This window comes from Bactrocera oleae, chromosome 3 (assembly GCF_042242935.1).
Source record: "Bactrocera oleae isolate idBacOlea1 chromosome 3, idBacOlea1, whole genome shotgun sequence".
In the NCBI taxonomy this organism is placed as follows: Eukaryota; Metazoa; Arthropoda; class Insecta; order Diptera; family Tephritidae; genus Bactrocera; species Bactrocera oleae.
Window position 1 is genome coordinate 84,445,883 of NC_091537.1, and position 17,864 is coordinate 84,463,746.

The 17,864-nt window shown below is 36.4% G+C and overlaps 1 long non-coding RNA gene and 1 pseudogene across 1 annotated transcript; both read right to left on the minus strand.

The window, feature by feature from the left end:
- Positions 1-1,571: 1,571 nt before the first annotated feature.
- On the minus strand, positions 1,572-7,157 carry LOC138855668 (protein madd-4-like; annotated as a pseudogene).
- Positions 7,158-9,807: 2,650 nt separating this feature from the next.
- Positions 9,808-14,932, minus strand: LOC138855674 (uncharacterized). The gene is made up of 3 exons (XR_011395515.1): positions 14,814-14,932; positions 10,396-10,511; positions 9,808-9,890 (listed from the first exon to the last, which is right to left on the minus strand). It is a non-coding gene; the product is annotated as an uncharacterized lncRNA (long non-coding RNA).
- Between the last annotated feature and the right edge of the window lie 2,932 nt (positions 14,933-17,864).

Sequence of the window (17,864 nt, forward strand, 5' to 3'; positions counted from 1 at the left end):
AAATACAAATGTGAAAGTGCATGAAATCCTAAAAGTGCACATCTGTTGTGTTTTCTTGCAACTACTAAAAAGGATCTGCCGCCGAAAGAATATCTGTTGAGCGCTTTAATGTGCTTTGTAAAAAGCTTCGTGCTCCTACTATTGTATATGAAAGTAGAGGCTTCGCATTTAGGTAAACGCCTGTGTGTTAGTATGTATCGTGCCGTTTTAAAGGCCACAAGGTGCAGCTGTTTTCCGCTTGACAAGAGGGAGCAGAGGTCAATTTTATGTGGAGCAAATCTGTAAATATTAACGAACGAGTACGAGCTTTACAGAAATATACTTTAATATTTGCTCTTTGCCAGCTTACCTGCATACATACGTATGCGCTCTAGCTAGCTCTAGCACAACATTTTGCGAAAATGAGATTTTTTGAAAAGAATTTTTTCAAACCACATACGTACAACTCATACAACAAAGAAAAAACCAAAGGTATTACCATTCGTTCATCAGCAACCAGTATTTGCACAGCAGCAACAGTGTTCGTGAGTGAACGTGAAGTCCAACAGCATAAAGTAAATATAAACATATTTAAAAAAATTGTCAGCAATAAAAAGCAAAAAGTGAAATATAATTATAAGTAAATATCTCAACAACAATTTAATTATCGCTTAAGGGCTAAAGCAGTCACATTTTAATAGATTGTGTTTAAATGTGGAGACATATTGCTTGAACCGTCATATTAGCGATGGGTATATGAGAAAGAGTGAATACAAAAAACTGTCTGTCAATCTATATTCACAATCCACCATCATCCAACACTAAACTTTAACTTTAAAATTATATGACAAACACATTTGCAAATAAGTGATGAATACAGGGGCCCTGGATAAGTCACTATTAGGAAAAGCTTCCCTAGAACTCAAAATTTTTGCTGAAATTTGAGACAAGAAATCACCAAACAATATGCACATACTTTTCCAGCGAGATCACGGATAGTAAGTATACATCAGAACTAGTCTCTTACATTTTGAGATATTGCTTTGAATTTTATTTCTTTTCTCCTCATTAAACTATTCATTTATCGGAATTACCAATTGAAGACAACTATAGCAAATAGCTGCCATATAAACTGACCGACTTAAATCAAGTCTTTGTATAGAAAACTTTTTTTATTTTACAAGGTATCTTCATGAAATTCAGTACATATTATTATCCAAGGCATCGCTTTAATATTCGAACCACTTGTTCAGATGGGACCACTTGTCATTCAAACTGATCGATTAAAATTAGTGTAAACATCTTTTTGTACCCTTTTATCCTATAAAAAAGTACCTGTGGAGATAACTAAGATTCACTGCGGTCGAAGTTAATGGTTTATCTTATTTTAAAGAAGTTTAACTAAAAATTGGGAGCTGTTATCTGATGATGAGGATTACTATACAATTATTGACCCCTCTAAATAAATAATAAATGTGTCGTAATAAATAATTGCATATCTACCTGATTCTATTTTCTCCAGCTGTGATCATAGCGGCAGCTATCAAAGCAACCGTGCCTTCACGCTCATGAACAAGACGTTTTGAATAAAATCGAAGTAATAGATTTATTGCAATAACTATGTCGCTTTCTTGAAATTATTTTCTTACTAAGGGTACATATGTAACATATAATATATACTAAAATGTAGTCTGCTTCTTAAACTTTATCTCACCTACCTGATTCCTGTAATTTCAGCTCCTCCGGATGTTGTCCGGGTTTCTGATTTAAATTAATCGTGTTCACTGCAGAGCTGTGTCCTGCATGACAGAAATACACACCAGCATCAAGGAACGTTATATCCACAATACGCAGGGTACCTTTCTTAGACACTTAGAATCCACGCGAACGTGCCAAAGGTTCTGATCCTTACTCCTCTTTATCTTAGTACGGTTATAACGTTTAACGGGAAACCTTTTTCAACTGTGTGACCAAGAAAACCACGCCAGCACCACCCACTTTCAAAAGGATCTTCGTCTTTTTTGAATCGTGTTGTATATGTGTTGTGTTTATGACTTGTATGACGGGTTTGGGATCTTCCAGTGGACAGGGTTCCACATTACAAGGTTTCTTATTCGGCGGTTTGACGTTTGGATACATCGATTCAGGTCGCTCGATTTTATGCTAATGCGCCATCATCTGCGTATACTCCACTTATGCTATAACCGCACTGGTGTGAGCATTTCGAAAATTCGCCTACCTCCCAACTGGACAGTCGAGCACGATGCAATGCTGGCGATGGGCTGGTGGTGGTTGTGGACACATACTATTCGGCACGACCAAGGTATTTTCGCTGCCACGCATTATGCATGATTTCGAGCAAGGTAAAATATGTAGTTCGAGTAATACCAGCATGGTCTATCGCAAGGTCTATCGTTGCAAGTACGCACACGTGCTTCAGGCTTCGTTTCGGGTGTACACAGGAACGGTGATACCACAGGTTCATTGTCTTAACGCACACAATTTAATATCAACTCTTCCACGCCTCCCAAGCAACTTGCCCTGCACGAGGTATAACCCTGTTTACGCCACACATGTGTTTTACCTGGTTCAGAGACGCCCACCTTGATAGAGTCGCGTGGATATTGATCGTCAAAAGCGTGTGAGTGCAGCATACACGGTTCCTCGACACAACGCTCCACTTCATCATGTGGCTTGATGCCCTGACATAACGAATCATTGACAGCTGCGATAGTGTGCGAGTATTTCAGAAAGATTTTACAACTATAGATTCGTCGGCGTATACCTTCACCACAGGTTACACTGCAAGGTGACCATTTGCTGCCTTTGACGAAGCTGTAAGACGAATGAAAGGAAATTATTAGTGATATAGTTAAATTTTAGTATTAAAAACATACATATTAAGCAATGAGCCGTTTTTTTCAAAATAAAAATTTAAAAACTCAGCCAAAAGTGAGAAGAGCTAATAAAAATTATTTAAGTCATTGTAGCTTAGTAAGTGATTCTACTGGAATTATAATGAAATTTTATTAAGCTGGTGGATTATAAATTTATTGATTCTGATCACTCAAGTTCAAACCTTCATTACTAATTAAAACTCGAGTTTGGTAATTTTTTGCGTTTTGTATTTATCTCTTCGCGAAATGGTTCTTATGACCTCGTATCCCATTTTTGCCTATGTCGATCTGCTAACCACCTTGTCTGGTAATTACTTAAATTACTAGAAAGGTATACATATTTTTCAGCAGTGAGCAAGCTAAGTTTTTACAAAAATATTTCAAATTGGAATAGTAAATATGTGTTGTAGCTCCATTGGTTTTAGTGATCGGAAAATACTGAGCCGGATGCGTTATTTAAGGTTTCTCAAGGTCGTATGCCTTCTACCTAATTACTTTGAATATATGAGGTAGCTAATTTTTTGATAACAGAAAAGGAGTCAAACATATAGAAATCAAGTGTTTTTCAATTTAATAGACAACACAAACATTTTGTCACCATTGAATTATCATGATTGAGTGCAAGTTACGTGCCCTCGGTTGTTACTGTCATTATTATAGTATACATTGAAACAGTAACACTTTTGGTGGCGACACTCTCTCAGCTCTCAGCAGAAAATAAATTTGCAAATATCTTTGAAATAGTAAAAATGAAAAAAAAAATAATAATAACAGCAATAGCAGGACAGTTTATTATCGCGCTGGAATTGGCCTACTACAACTGCCGCATATGCAAGGTCTCAAGGATTTTTGGAGGCTGGCTGGCGATTGCAAAGCCGATTAAGCACAGTGTATGGGTTTAAGTAGAATGACAAACATAATCTTCAAGCAGTTAAAGAAAGCATTTTTTAATAGAGATTATATTTATGAAATAAAAATTAGTGAATAGAGTTGCCAAATGTTTATAAAAGAGTGTAAACAAATAAATTTGTTGAAACGATTTTTGATAAATAGAGTGAAATAGGAGTTTTCATAAATTTTCAAAATAGAGTTGCCAACAGGTTTTGTAAAGAATATTAATATGCAATGACTGATGAAAGCTTTAAGCGATCGCCATATAGGTATTTACACTAATTTAGTACTAAAAACATACGTATGTTGAAAAAATAATTAACTAAATTAATGTTGACTTTTAGGTGAAATACAATCAAAGTAACATGGTTGCCAGATGGCTTAAATTTCTGTATTACCTAATTGGTCTATGTTATTCTATAAAAAATATATTTTGCATACAACCACAAAATAATTGTAATAAAATGGGTCTGGTAAAGTTTTGTCTTTGTTTTATTTTTGCTTCTTCTTTGCATGTTGCTGTCTGGCCCTTCCGCCGGATGTGCGAGCGAAGCTTTTGCAAAATAATATCCTCAAGTGAGCAAGGAAAAGACACTAACGCACAGGGCGATAAACTAAGGAAGAAAACCAAAAACAACAATACATTTAATTGGTTTCATATGCCACATCCATTGAATAATTTGTTATTATTTTCTCTTTTCCCTTCCAGGTGATTACTAGGACAGTGAACTTTCGAACTACACGGCCAAAAAAAAAATATATATTTTGTGTCCCAATTGTTGTGTCCGATTGACCACACCAAATGCCCCATTAGTTGTGGCGTATTGAAGCTTATGGGCAGCACTTGATCTGATACGAGTAAGACGTAATAGTGAGCACCAGCGTTTGGTAAATCATTGCAATTGCAGGACTATCATTTTGTGCTCCAAAAGCATACCTCTGCATCATTAAATAAATGTTTTACGTTGAGCACAGACACTTTAGGCTATTAGTGGCGCCACATTTAACGTGCTCAATCATTCCATTCGCTCGCTCACTTAATGACCCACTCATGCTTCGGGGACTTTGAGTAAATAAGCGGTCATTTAATGTTTACCACCGCAATTCACTATCCTGTTTACCACATTGTCATCAAGCAAATGCGATAATTCTTATAATTCTTGCCGTCATCAACGAGCGTCACTCTTCTGTTCCATGTTTTCGTTCTAATTTATTGCTTTTTCTGTTGTTGTTTGGGTTGTTGCAGAAATGTACCTATAATTTAATGTCATTACTTTTCGAATTTTCTGTTATGTTAAAAGTGCAATGAAAATATTTCACATTTGAGTGAATTAAGTGTGTTGTGCTTGGAAGCCATGAGCAGAGAATATTAATAAATAAATTATAATTATATAAATTTATGAACATTTTCTGCCACGAGCTACACCAACAGTCTCTATTGTAGTCAAAAATTAAAAAAAAAATAAGAACTAGCGATTATAAAATAGTTATGTCCTACAGATAATCAAAATTTCATTACTCAATGTTTGAGTCTCTTTTCTTTTATCACCAACCAACTGGAAGTTTTAATGTTTGGTTAAGCTTACAAAGCGGAACACGATAACGACTAAAAAAATAAGCATTTAATTACTATATCCACAGAATGAAATACATTTTCAAGTAGTCGGAAGCGAGATATTTTCTATCTGATATTAAGAAAAAAATAGAAAATCGTTCGTCGGAGGACCTTGCCGTTACAATAAAGAGCTCATACTTGGAGAGCCTTTGTAAGAGGTGTCTATCAACCAATTTTTTTGAGTATGCAGCGAAAAAAGGATAATCGCTTTTTTACCCACCCTAATATACATATACATTCACATATCACATATAGATACATACAATGTACCTTAATGAATATCCAAGTACACTGAAGAAAGTTAATTTACTGTTAGAGAAAGTATAAGGAATAATAGAACGCACATAAATAAGTTTATTTAACACATGCAAACACACACATATAAAATTCGTCTTACGTGCTTCTACTGTCTATTACATACAATTTGTTTCTATAAAAGCACTGAAAAAACGGAAGAATGTTAACCAACGCACAGGTTATTAAACGATTAAGCGTCTGCGCGTCTGTGGCGATAAAATGAAGTAGAAATAGAAGCGCTTAGAGGCGGCTACGAACCCGAGAGAGAGAGGGAATATGTAAGTATGTCTGCCAATGATAGCTATTAGCAGCAACAAAATGTCAGGGCGTTGCGTGAAGCCGCCACTTGTGGTGAGTTAAGTAGAGTATAATACCGATTATGTTACATAGTGAAGATACATTACAGCGGAAATGTTGTACTAAATGGGGAAAGCATGAGTTTTACCTACGAACGGTTTCTAAATAACTGAAGTTTGTCAACTGCAGACAGTTGAATGAGACGAAGCTGGAATTAGCGGTGGAGAAGGCGCTAGAAGGTGAATAAGATATGAGCAAGTGAGTTAGTTTCACAGTTTCCCGGTTGCAAAATGCTAGAATGGAATGAGTTGTTATTACTGTCTGGCAGTAAACATTTCGAAAACGTATCTGTTTAGAACCGTTCGGAGTATTTTTTGTGATAAAATACAAATATAAGTTATTTAAATGGTCAATGGGCGGTTATTAGTATTTCTATTGCAGTCGTTAGAAGGTCAATACGCAATTAAAATACCCAATTGAGATTAGATGAAAGATTAGGTAATACAGAGGAAGCTACGGCTCAGCGGGATATAGGTTTTGCTTTGAAATGGAAAAATCAAATGAATGGCATTTTAAATACCGAAATTTTTAAAGAGGGATCGCTTGAAGCAAATTAATTCAAAAGTTTCTTCTTTCAAGACCAAGACCAAGACTAAGACCAATACTAAGACCAAGACTAAGGCCAAGACCAAAGCCACGACTAAAGCCGAGACTAAAGCCGAGACCGAAGCCAAGACCGAGACCAAGACCAAGGACCATCAGCTCTCTCCTCAATAACATCAAGATCCGCCGAATCTCGTTATCCTCTTCATCGTACACATCGAGATCTCCATCAACGGACTGGAAATTGAAAGTAGATTATATTTTAAAGAGAAAGTGCTGTTTGCTGGAGTATTTTTATAACTTCTTCTTTATTTTTGAAACACTTATTTGCCCTTTTAATTACTTAATGCCTTGTATATATTTTGATGTTTTTTATTTTGTTTTGCTTCCTTTTATTATGTGACTACTCACCGAATCGCTGCTGTCAAGTATAATCGTATCGCCGCCAGCGTCACATAAGATTCCCGTCGAGCATTGCTGCACCGATGCGGCCTTCGTAAGTGGGTCGCATTTGGCGCTGCGTCTGCCAGCGGCCGAGTTACATTCAACTCCACGCATCTGCAAGCTCTGCCCACAGGTTACCGAGCACTTTGTGTGAGGCCAAAGGCAAATATACTACATACATACTAACATATATGGTTGTGCAAGCCGTAGTGCTGTTTGGAATAGTTGAGTTGTGGCAGGAGTTCCATGGTTGAAGCATATTTAAATATTCAAATGACATTCGGAGAAGCGTAAGTGGCAAAATGATAAGAAATTATAAATTTCATAAACGTGTTTAAAATTAGAATTTTCATGAAAATGTTTTTTATGTGTGCGTATATTTGTATTTATATGTTATAATTGGTATAGTAAGTACGTATAATAATTACGTCAGGCATTGTAAAAAAGTCAAAATTGTATGCGAATTTGGACGCTGGTAAAAGAACAGCGAAAATGAAGACAACAACAAAGCGAAAAAAATGCATAAAAGCAGATGATGACTAAATTTGTATAACAATTTGAAATACTCGTTGCGTACTTGCAGATTTGTATGAGTGTTTGAATGTTTGTGCTTAGCGTAGTATATTAAATGTGTAGATTAAGTTAGGTGCGAAAGAATAAAATGCGAAAAAGGCAGCGAATAAGTATGCAATACACAGACGCTTACCGATATGAAACAAATATATATTGCGAAAACATACATAACCACCAACTCGTAGATATTTGCTTGTAGCCACAATGACAAGTTTATAAAAAATAAAGCAAACACGAAGAGTTGCCATATCGCTGAAAAAAATGTGTGAAAATTTTGCTAATAAATAGTTAGGAAATTTTACAGATTGAATAAATATTTTACTATACTTTAGCACACCATTTAGGACTATAATAGGGTTGCCACATAATTTTATTTAATTCAGTCCTAAAGAATATCCTAAAGAAAACTTTTTAAATAAACGAAATACAAAACTCTTAGTCTTTCTGGTTCTATATTGTTTCATGGAACTTTTAACTGATGGCAACTCTTTACAGCAGCATTCATAAAGCCTTCTCCACCCAACGCAATTAATTTTTTTTGAAACCTAAAAATAGACGAAAGAACATTAAGTCGTCATGTGCTAAACGCGATTTGGGTCTGAAAAGGATGCGACGTTGAAGATTTAATACGCAGCAACAGTTTACCCAATGCGAAGGCGCATATGCGACAGAAAATAAACCGCCTGGACGTATGTACTTACATCGTTGCATTATAGAAATACTTATATAGACAAGGACACTCTTGTGCGCATATAAATATTTTAGAGCACCTCAAGTCATAAGCGAGAGGGCATGATGGAATTTAGAAGCTTTCAATGATGATGGCTATGCTTTTACGTGTGTCGTTTCAGAAGTTTTATGTGCAACTAGCACTTCAAGCAGCTAACTTTCGTTCATCTGAACAAATGTTAACTACTTAGACGGAGCTGCAAAAGTGTAGCAGCATGGAATGACTTAAAGGATTTTTAGGCACGGGTTAGAACAACTTAGAATATGTCACTGTATACTAAAAGGTAAATGGATTAAGAGAATTAGAGACAAGGAGGACAGTTGTTGAGTTTCAACAAGTGTGGCGTGTAGTTCAGTGCGCGCAAACAATGTGCTTTAGAGGCTCGTCAGCGAGCTAGCGAGTCATTTTCATCGCATTGTCGTTAGCTGTTGTCGATATTGTTGTTCTCTTTCGTGGATTTTCAGTTGCGTTTCAGCTAGAGTGGTAGAGTAGTACCAGCTGAGCGCCGAGTGTAAATGAATTTAGTAATAAAATCTGTTATTACAGGCGGGTTGTTTTGAATTATGATAGTGTAATGCTATACAATTTTGCATATCCTATTGCAACAGTTGTTAGCTTGTGGAGTTCACTATGTTTAAATTTTATTTCTCGAATTGATACCAAAGATAGTTAAGTTAATTTAACTTTGAGAATAATCAAAAGGTGAAAAACTTCATTCAGATTTATGAATTAAATTGCCTATTCCAATGAAGCGCTTAAATATATAGGCTTAAATAGAGCATCGTTCTATATATCCCACTTTTAATCAGGTACTCACTTAAATATATAGGCTTAAATAGAGCATCGTTCTATAAATCCCACTCCTAGTCAGATACACAATTGTTGCACCCTGAATATCGCTGAGAACTTTCAATTTCTCCTATTAATCACTTAGAGAAAATAATCACTTTGAGCATATTTTGGCAACTCCTATGTCACGTTGGCTCTATATTTTACCAATGGCAACGAAATTATTGACAATACAGCCTCTTTTATATAGCAAGTACGATTTAGTTTTAAATTCGGATCCAAATACTTTTGTAAAAACACAATAATATTTACTGTATGAATAATGAAACTAAGAAACCATAAAATATTTACCCGCGTATAAATTATCTAAACTACTGCTATGTTTTTTTAACCTGAAAACGAAAATTTCACAAGCTAGCGGAAATGATGTGAAAAATGAAAGCTTCACACTAATTAAAATGTAAACAGTCGAAAATTAAAATTTTACAACATAAAAGCAAAGTTGAACGATTAATAATATGAAAACAGGAAAAGGCATATATTTCGAAAATCACACAAAAACAAAAAACTAAAGCACAGAGGAAGCAAAAAGCGTCAACAACGCGAGCTTTAATGCTTTCACCTCTACCATAAAAGCACAAACACACTAAACTTTAAAGTAACTGAGAATACTCACGCCAGTCCACGTTGGGCACTTCTCGCGTTGGGCACTTCTCAATCATGCAGGGCACCTATGTGGTTGGCTTTGGCGTCACGTTCACGTCACATACAGTACCTGTAATGAAGAACACGATGAACAAAAAATATCTAAACAAAGAGTATCAAGCAAAAAGTGAAAATTATATAAAAGAATTGCTGATGGTGGGCGATAATTGCACGACATTAGTCAAGTTACCTAACAACAACAAAAAAAAATAAACGAAAGACGGAGTAGATGGGATAAACGTTCAGTAGCAATTATGAATACAATGACGGACGCGCAGCTTGACGCTCTTCCAGCTGAGCACACCAGAGAGCTGCGGGCGCTTTTTGAAGGTCTTCAAAGCGTTCAAAAGCAATAAACTCTGTAAAGTGTATGTATAAACTGTGGCAACACGGCACAAGTACGCGCTAAGTAGAGTTTATGAAAAGAAGCGCTAAGCTGGGTATGAATAATATCAAGCATTTCTTGCTGTTGTTTCACGAATTTGCTATTTCCGCGTAAATTTTATTGTTGTGCAGTCGCTTCCTTTCTGCTTTCTGGCAAACTGTTACTATTTTAAGACTCAATTTACGCTTACCGTTGTCTTGATGCCGCTTCTTAATGCCATTATTCCCCTCCGCACACATCACCATGCGCTCACAGTAGCCAGGTCCGCAGAGGCGACTGCATGGACTCCAGTCATCAGTGATTCACCTGAAGCGAAATGAAAACGAAAGTAAAGAAAATAGTTTATGCTTTTATAAAGAGTAGATACGAGGAGCTAGGGTGGAGCATATGTATATAATATAGGCATAGTGGGTAAACATTTACTGGAACATTATTGTGTTAACTCAATTCGTTTTCATAGCAATATAAAGAATGGTTTGCTTTAAATATAAGGTTGTCAAATATCTCCCTTTCGCATTTTTGCTCTTCATTCAATGCTTTATAAAAAGTGTTACAGTGATCGGATTTAGTTAAAATATGCGCCGTTTTGTTCGATGATCTGTTTCCATCTAGACGGCAACTTCAAAATACCTTCCTCGTAGAAGCCCCCCTCCTTATTTGCGAAGAATTCGGACAGCCACTTTTCACAAGCCTCTTTTGAGTTCAACTTCACACCACCAAGGGCATTCGCCATGGACAGGAACAGGTGGTAATCACTTGGCGGTACGTCCGGGCTATATGGTGGATGCGATAAAACCTCCCATCCAAGCTCCCGTAGCTTCTGACGAGTCATCAACGAAGTGTGTGGTCTGGCGTTGTCCTGGTGGAACACTACACCCTTCCTGTTGGCCAATTCTGGACGCTTCTGGTCGATCGCCTGCTTCAAGCGGTCCAGTTGTTCGCAGTAGATGGTAGAATTAAGCGTCTGGCCTTATGGGAGCAGCTCATAGTGGATGATTCCCTTCCAATCCCACCAAACACACAGCAAAACCTTCCTGGCCGTCAATCCCGGCTTGGCCACTGTTTGGGACGATTCGCCGGCCTTCGACCACGACCGTTTTCGCTTGATATTATCGTATGTGATCCATTTTTCGTCGCCAGTCACCATCCGCTTCAAGAATGGCACGAGTTCGTTCCGTTTCAGCAGCATATCGCAGGCGTTGATTCGGTCCAGAAGGTTTTTTTTGCGTCAAATTATGCGGCAGCCAAACATCAAACTTATTTTTGTATCCAGCCTCCTGCAGATGGTTCAAAATGGTTTGGTGACTAACTCCTATCTCCTGGGCGATGTCACGAGATGCCATATGCCGGTCTAACTCGATGTATTCCATGATTTGATCGGTATTTGTCGTCACAGGTCTTCCGCCGGCTGGCTTATCCATGGTGTCGTTTTCACCTGCTCTGAATCGTCGAAACCATTCCTCCGCGGTTCGAAGTGATAGAGTACCATCCCCCAAAACACCATTAATCTCACGGAACGTTTCTCTAGCGGATTTGCCTTTAACGAAGGAAAACTTTAAAATAGCGCGAATTTCGGCGTTAGTGAACTCCATGTTTACACGTCTATAACTGTTGAACGCAATATCCAAACTAATAATGCATAGCGTTGTTTTGTAGGTTATGTCAAGACCTTTCAAATTATGTATAGTGTTGCCAGATACAAGCTCTGTAGTGCTTTGTACATAGCCGCGAAATTCAAAAGCCAAAAAGGCGAAAGGGAGATATTTGACAACCTTATATTTCACCAAATTGCTATTCTAAGTATTTTTTGTATTTTTCAAATTGCGAGAGACGCATAGGTCTTAGTACACCGAGGAAATAAACAATTAAATGCTTTTAAATAAGCATACCAAAAGATGACGAAGATCAGGGACAAATATGTATCTAAAACACTCTTTTTAGAGTCTGACCATCTAAGCTTATGTGCAAATTAATGGCTTCTTTAAAATATTGCGGTCCCATATCTTCGCTACTGAATCTTGACAAAAACGCGAATAAAATGTTCTCAAACAAAATAAATCTAAAGGCTTCATACATCATGAATATTCCAGAAGAAAGTTTCAACCGTTTTTGATCTTCACAGTGTAAATTCTCAAATTTTTAGATCCCAATAACCACTAGCACCAAGAGCTAAGAAGATTCCTATATAATCTCAAGAATGTCTGAGAGCTTAAAAGCTAAAAAGGATACTCCTTAACTAAAATATAAAGCGTTGCTTCAAAATTTGTGTTTCAGTTTAATAACTGGACTCCATTAGAATTACAAATTACTTGTATCTGCTGTGAAACGATATCGATAACCAGCCCGGCTATGAACGCAAAACTATTCATAAAGCTGTTATCTAAATGAAGGAAATATTTTATTATTGACGAGTGAAACTACGAATTACATCAAAATACCTTTAAAATCTTTAAAAGATTTAGCAGATAACTTAACGTCGAAAATATGCTATATATATATATATATATATACTCGTATTTCAATTAGGGTTAAATTCAAAAACGGTTTTTCAATATGTAATAATAGTTGTGGTATTCAAAAAGGCAGTTTCAAAATATATTAAAATTGCTGGTTAAAGCGTTTTGTATTTAGGACTATCCTAAAATTAAGTGAAAATTTCTGAGATTTTTGCAACTACCTTACATATACTATATATATACAAGTATGAATGTATGTACCGCCTTCAAGATTTCCATACGAATAGTTTCGTGTGTACACATGCTTTACATAAATACATGTACAATATATTTAAATATTTGCAGCTGACCCACTGGCCATAAAAAACTTGCACATTACGAAAGTAGTTGCCACATAGTTTTGCAGAGATATTTTGTTTTTGTGAATTGCATTGATGAGAAATACCTTAAAGTTCTGCAAGGTTACTTTTTCGCTTTCAATATAAGCACGTCACCTACACAAATACACACACATATACGCATGTGCACATACAATCATACAAATATATTGTTGGCAACAAAAAAAAGTTCGTATATGCAGCTTGTATGCAAACGAGGCAGGAAGTTGCGCTAAGAAAAACAAGTTAGCTCATAAAACTTTAGCGAAAGTCGTGGTGTTGTTGTTGGGGGTTTGTTGCTTGCAAATGAGGGCGCCAGAAGTTGTACAGCTTTTTATTTTCTGCGTGAGTTCGAGAACTTTTAGGGCTGACGCGTTAACAATAAATGAAGTGAACGTAAAAACAATCTAATAAGCGCGTGGCGACAATGTGACCGAGGACAGAATGAGTGTCCAATAATATGATGTCGACGAAGAAAATGGTATGTACGTTGCAAAGAATGTCCAGCGAGCGCTAATAAAAATGTAAATATTTTCAGATAACACTTCTTGCTAACGGAAGTCAGATTTTATGGAGCATTCACCATTCTTGTGCTGAGAAATTAGTAGTGACCTAAATTATTGTGAAAAATGTAAAGTTAATTTTGAAGGTCTAATTCAGCTTTTAGACAATTAAATTAAAAATGAGACCAAATATAAAACTGAAATAAAAAAAAATCGCTTTAAACTCCCGCAGCATGTTGCTACTGAGTATAAAAGTTTTGCTCACCTAACGGTTGTTTATATTACCTTAAGCCAAACGAGATGGATATTAAGTTATAATAAGTTAAATTATGAGGAAAAGTCTGTTTCTGTTCGTCCGTTTATCCCTCGGTCCGTCTGAGTAAGCGATTACTTGAGTAAAAGTTGAGATATTTTGATGAAATTTGCTATACATAATTTTTAGAATTATGAATCATTGTAATTGTGCTATAACTAAGCATCAAATCAAGAGATAGGATTGTAATTTGGCAAGGCATCGAAGTATGGAGAGGATCTGTGGTTTAAAAGTTTTTAAAACGTGGGTGTGGTGGCACGCTTTAATAAGTTTACACATGCCTCTAAATTTAGCTGACCATTCGTGCCGGTTTGGCCGGAACATTCCAGATTCCGAGCTAAGCGTTCTGCTGTCCCTGCTTAGAAATTAGAAAAATAATTTAATAAAATTGTGTTGCTCTCTCACCTATTCTATGTCGCGATTTTCAATGATTTATAATATGGAAAAAAGCGATGAGTAAAAAAATCGTACCGGATTTTGCCGAGACGAATATGGTGACCTAACAGCCTACAGCGACAACCTCTCTTCCGAAGTACTTTTTAGTGTCTTCACAAATTCAGTAAAAATGAATAAAAGCAGATATTAGCCACGCCCATTCTCCATATAATAGCCACGTAAAGCATACACAAATATATTCAACTTTTACACACATTCGATGTTGAAATTTTATTACTCCAGAACGCACGTTTTTCACTATTAAAGCACTTAATTTCTTTCAGGCGCTGTAAGGTTTTTCAAACGACCTCTAAAACTTAGTTTTAGTGAAAATATTTCGAACAATGAAACTTACATAGATATTAGCCACACACCAGCCAAAGAAAAAGTAACTCACCTTCACAAAAAGTGGCAGCGGAAGCAAGCACTGTCGATAGTATGAAAGCGAAAGGATAAACAGACCGACAGCCATAGAAGATAAAAAACAAATGTTGCCAGTGGCAAGAAAACGCCACCGAACTTACTTTGGTGGGCAGGTGAGCGTGTTGCAGAGCAACACCGATGGCACTGGTCGTTGGGGATCTCACATGGAGTCCTTTACTTCTTCGCGAGTGACACGATTTCGACATACCGGTTGAAATCTTATAGCCTGCAAGCGAAACAGAAAAAAGAGAGAGAGAGCGAATGAAATATACACAAAAAAACAGTTAGTCGACGGAAATAAAAGAATAAAAGAATAAATTTGTAAAAATTGTAGATTTTATATAAAAAAAGGAAACATTAAAGGTATGTACGTAGTGTGTGAGGTATATATGTAGTGAGTGGCAAGATAAGACTACCTACAGTCATTCCCATCCATGAGAGTAAAAAAATTGATGAGAAACAAAAACGCAGAAACACACTGAACAACGCCAGACAAAGTGAAAGTGACGAGAAGCACTAGAAGGTAAGCGCAGCGGCAGCGCGTGTGCGGTAATGACGCTAACAGACTTAACAACGCAAGCACAGCAAACGTCACAGACGACACGGGGGCATGTAAAGTCATTGCACAATCTCAGTGGCTGCGCGGCATTCGTGACTCCTTCGCGTCACCTCACAAGCAAAATGAGAACACCCTAAACATCGAAGCAGACGAATGGTAATGCATTAAAGAAGAGCCAACATGCGTTCCACACAGAGCAGAAGCAGATTCGGAACAATGCAAAAGCGCTTATATAAAAATGAGGGCTAATGTGTAGGTATCAAGATGCAGTTGTATCTTCTACAAGCTTGAGTCTTGCCAAGTTTGCGCTGCAAGTAAACTGCACGTGGTGTGGCATTAGCGGAACAGCACGCGTACAGAAGCGTCACTATTGAATTATTGCGTAGCGTTAGCATCATAGCAGGTTTTTACATATATATAATATAATATATGTATATTACTTTGAATGAAAAAGTGTTATCAAGAGTGCAAGTGACAGCGTGGTGTTCTAAGGGCACGCTATAAGCTGCTTTTGAATCAATATATTGTCTGGCGTTGAATCAGCGAGAGAAAAGTTATTTGAGTGGCATATGTGATGTGCATACATACTGACTGCCTCAAATGCTTATTTATGTATGCTACAAGCTATGCCTGTAGGAATTTAATGTTTAATTTTCTGAAAAGTTTCGTAAGATATTTCAGGAGGTTAGAATCGATTTGAGTATTGTGTTTTTGGATGCATTGGTATAGCACTTATATGTTTTGAAAGAAACAATTTAGGCGATTTTGCTTAAAAGTCTTTGTCATTGGATTGCCGTTTAAGAACTTTTTAGTTTATCAAAGCAATAAAGCGTGTTACTTTACAAATTTTATAATAACAAAATTAAACATCGCAAACTTTCTGCACGAGATAGCGAAATAATTTACTACAGGGTCTTCAAAATTGTCTTATTAAAACAACATGAATGCAGTGCTATGAAATTGCAAATAAATTTTAGATATCTCCGCTTTTAAGTTTCGATTGACAAGGGTGTGATTGGAATTGCACGATATCGCGCTGATTAACTTGCTTGCAGCAAAGTGCAATTGGCAATGCTATTGGAGCTTACTTGATTATAGCGAAAGCATAAGGAGACAGCGCTTATGCAAATCAGAGCGACATAAATATTCATCTGAGGTTCCACTTCGATCGCATATGAGCTGGGGGGATAAAATGTTTCTGCATCGCATATCCGCCGGTAGCTTTACCTGGTATATTTGAGTCTATATTTGGTTTCATAGTGTTTATAAGCGGGAAATTATGAAAGTACTTACATACATATATACAATCAAATATATCGGAAACACTCATCGCTGAACCGTTCTAGTTTCACATTATTGAGAAAATCCGCGCAACAATTTTATTCAACTTGATTTGGTTTCGATAAATACAAATTATAAATCCAATAAAATTTCAATCAGTAATCAATAAGCAAGCGCAGATTATTTTGCCTTTATATAATATATCGCAGACTTCAACGCCGCTTAATTGGCTTTGTATTACCACAATGAATAATATTAAGGTGAAAGCTAAAAATATAGTCTCTCAGCTCGACGCCATATATGTTGTGAGCATAGCTTTTAGTTGCAACAAAAACAAATCACTCGCCAACTCAAATGACTACAAGCTATAATCAACAATTCAAACATTCACTAGCTTTTTATGCTTCAACGGCGTATACCCGGCATTAATTAAAGCTTGCCAAATGCAAACGGTATTAAGCTCTGTGGTGACTTACAAGAGTGCGGCGTAACAGCGTGGAAGAAAAAAAATAAATTTCCTTCTTATTTGCTTGATTTCAGCGCTTCTATTATAGGTTTTCGGCAAGTAGCAAAGTGGAATTCTTATTGATGGCGTCTAGCAAAATTGAGAATGCGCGAAGAGAATTGAAAGATATAAAACCTAGTAATCAAATCGATTTCTCACACTTGCCGAGTAGTTGTAAGGATATATAGACGTTGCAGGTATATACCTATATGAAAGTACTGTGTGTATTTGGAAAGTGACTGAGAGTATTTATGAACAAATATAAACACATATACATTTTAGAATATATAATATTTTTAACTTTTATAAATGTAGTAATCTCGTGAGGATTATTGAAAGAAAAAGTGTTTATAGGTATGTTGGTCAGTAGGTATATCGTTATATACTTTTGCTTGTATTGTATAAAACTCTATCAAACACATTTCGTAGTGCTCAAAATGTCAGCATTGAGCAGCATTCGTTGGCATCTAGACATTTGCGTGTAGCGAATAGCAAGCGCAACTAAAGCAAAAGCGGCTTTACATTTGCAACACACTAAATATATTTATATACACACATTTTTCAATTATTACTACATTTCTCAGCTACTTCAACTTTCAACTAAGTTTTTGTTTTCAATTATTTCTGACCTTAAATTTTCTGCGCGTATTGCGTGCCACAGTTTAGTTTTTTAACACCCTTTCTTTTTGTAATTACTATCAATTGTCTCTGCCTTCATGAAAACATTAAATATTTCAACACAAGTCTCTTGTGAACACATTTATTTGACCATTGTGGGTAATTGTGTTCACGTCGCACGTGGCGTAT